This window comes from Lycium ferocissimum, chromosome 4 (genome assembly GCF_029784015.1).
Source record: "Lycium ferocissimum isolate CSIRO_LF1 chromosome 4, AGI_CSIRO_Lferr_CH_V1, whole genome shotgun sequence".
NCBI classification, from domain to species: domain Eukaryota; kingdom Viridiplantae; phylum Streptophyta; class Magnoliopsida; order Solanales; family Solanaceae; genus Lycium; species Lycium ferocissimum.
In genome coordinates this window covers 30,006,914-30,010,075 of record NC_081345.1, presented here as the reverse complement: position 1 = coordinate 30,010,075, position 3,162 = coordinate 30,006,914, and positions in this window count along the sequence as shown.

The window sequence follows — 3,162 nt, the reverse complement described above, 5'->3', positions numbered from 1 at the left end:
ATTTTTAAGCTAGTAGAACAAACAAAGAGTTAGTTGCAAAATTTAAATACTGCAAGATAAAATGAGGAAGATAATATAAACGGCCATTTTTTTAAAAGCAAGGTTGCATGCAATCAGAATCGGCTACTATTGAAATGGGTTCGGCCCATTTTGGGGCCCCTATTTGCTAGATGGGCTTTGCCCGTGAAGATTATATCTGGCACCCTTTGTCGGGCTTTTATTGTTGATTTTCGCTTTTTTTTTTTATTTGGACTGGTGCCAGATAAGGAAATGGTCGAGAATGTTATGTTGGGCTTTAAATTCAACACCGAATGCTAGAGGGAACGAGTCCCTGACCAAGTATGCGGTAGTCATGCAAAAAATGAAAGAAAAAGATTAATATCTAATCAATGAAAAAGTCAAATATATAAAATGTAAACTTAAGACAATTCAATAGATTATGTATATATATTGTATATTCAAATATCTCATGTATATTTAGCACAAATCAATACTCGGACTCAGGTGGACAAAGTTTGAATTTATTTGACATGCCATGACATTATCTTAAGATATACAAGACGAACTCCGCAGAGGAGCCTGATACTCGGAACGCTAACGGATGTGCATAAAAGGTGATTCACATTTAATCATGTTATATATTAGATGCTCGTGAACGTAAAAACTACCAAGGGAAGGGGGAGAGATGCAACCATGACATTGAATAAAATAGCGAGTCATAGGTTTTAGGCAATTCAAGTTAAATGTAAGTAATCATGCATAGAGCAAGGTCTTAAATCTTTTCTGATACTTAAGCATACACACTAAGTGATCATCTCCCATAAGTATTCTACACAATATTGTCATTCCTATTTTAGGACATTTAAACTATAATCACTTAATCTCTTCAAACTAATTCAAAACAAGAGCCGGACATAATCTCCTCATCCATATTCAAACAAGTTTTACTTTTAAGCGATCTACCAACGAAACTTTGAGCTTCTTTGCAAAAATGACATATTCTTTTCACAAGTTAGCTAAATTGAAACAAACTAAAGATCCAACAACACCCTAAACCAAGAGTAATTGATCAAAACAGATCTCTCCCTATTTCAAATAATAAGAAAAAAGTACTAAAACTTCAACGGTATCTTTACGGGAAGACAACAAAACATACAAGCGAGTTCAAGTAAGAAAAAGAGCTCGATTTTAGAAATCAACGGCTTCTAAGAGTCTATTCAAATCATTTATCACCTCCAAAGCATTGACCGCATGATTCTCTCAACTTTCTATTCTTTTAACAAGCACTTGATTGCTGAAACAAAATCTGTCGTTAAGGATATTTAGGCAATGAGTGCGACTTTATTTCCTAAATCAGTTCTTACACTAAACATTAAACAAACCAACTCCTATCTAATCCCACATAACAAGAACAGAACCCTTTTTATGACATATACAATTTTGCAGCTTTGAGATGATAAAGTTTTTTTGAAAAAAAACAAACAGAAACTCAACAGGGCATAGATTGACCTTTTTCCCAAATAATTAACTAAGCTAACATATGGAATCATATTTTCCCAAAAAAAAAAAAAAAAAAAAAAAGAGAGAGAGAGAACTCAGGGTGATTCTTATTGTAGTATAAACACTTGGCATATTTTCTAGCTTCATAAACAAGTGACAAAAATAGGGCAGATAATATCTTTTACAAACTAATTTAATCCATCACTACCACTTTAAGCCTATTCTAAAAATTTAAAAAGAGGGCAACATAATAATCTTTTCATAAGTGACTAACAGTCGAGAGTCAGACATGAACGACTCCAATTAAGCTTAGCCATCTAAACAACCAAAGAATGCTAAAATACTATAAATAGACTACACCAGAGCCAACGTAAAGCTAAAAATAATCTCACAAAATCAAACCAAATTAATACTAGATAAGTAGAATCGAATTGAAATGATTAAAGGGAAGAGAACTAAAAAGAGGATAGAGAAATAGAATTACACAGAGTTTTCTTGATTAAGAATATACCAAACAGGAGCCAAAAGCGCACAATATCCACCAAACTACCTACTCACATACTGAATCAGGTTTTAGACTGATGATACCATATGGGGAAAACAGGATTGACATGTTCTTTACATATTTCTAAGCTCACATAAACACACAAACTTTAAACAAGGCTAATATTTAATACATGCATACTGAATCTGATCAAATACCATCATTAAACTAATCAGCCGTGTGGTTAAATCTAGAAAATTTAAGCAACGGGATTACAAATCAATTACTTAAGGCAATAATACGAACTATATACTGATCATATATGAACTACACAACAAGAATTTTAAAACTAACATACTAGTTAAAATACCTGATGCTAAAACTGACACATAATTAAACACCTATTTAATAAAGCTTAAATAATGAGCATGCTAATCACATAATTAACTAAACTAAGCACATAATTAACATTTAAGCGGGGAAAAGCTACAAAAAATTAAAAGGGGAAGGAGGTTACCTTCTTCGGGTGCGGCGAACTGAGGCTCGAGCTTCCGATATACCTCGAAACACTTCAAAACTCGAACTTATATTGCTCGGACTCAAACGAACACTCAAAAATAAAACAGAACAGGACTTGGCATTTTAAAACGATATTCGGAAAATTGACAATTAATATTTTAAAGGGGAATTTTAAGCGGCTAGCGAACTCTTCTTTTAGGAGTTTTCAGACTTTGATTTCTGGGGGAATTGCTACGGCTCCAAAAAAAAAACCCCTTTTACAATTCCGAAAATGATTATTTATAGGCCAAAGATTAGGGTTTGGGCTGAGGTTTGAAACTTTGGGTGGGGTTTTCTGGTCAACAACGTTCAAATTAAAACGCTCAGATTTCAGATCTTGATCAGAAGAAATGAAGAAGAAGACAACACTCATAAAATCTTTGTACCCGAAAATAAAAAGGAACTGATAAAGCAAGATTCGCCTCACAAACGGACGAAGTCCATTAAAATTTCTCGAGAAGCACGCCCAGAAAGGAAAGAAGAAAACGAAAAAAACGGCGATTCAAACGTTGACTGTTTTGGGGGGTACGAAGCATTAATCTTTTTTCCCAAATCAGCCATGCAATATTATTGTGGGAGCGAGGGGCTGACGATTTTGCTATTTCGTTGAGGGGGGATGC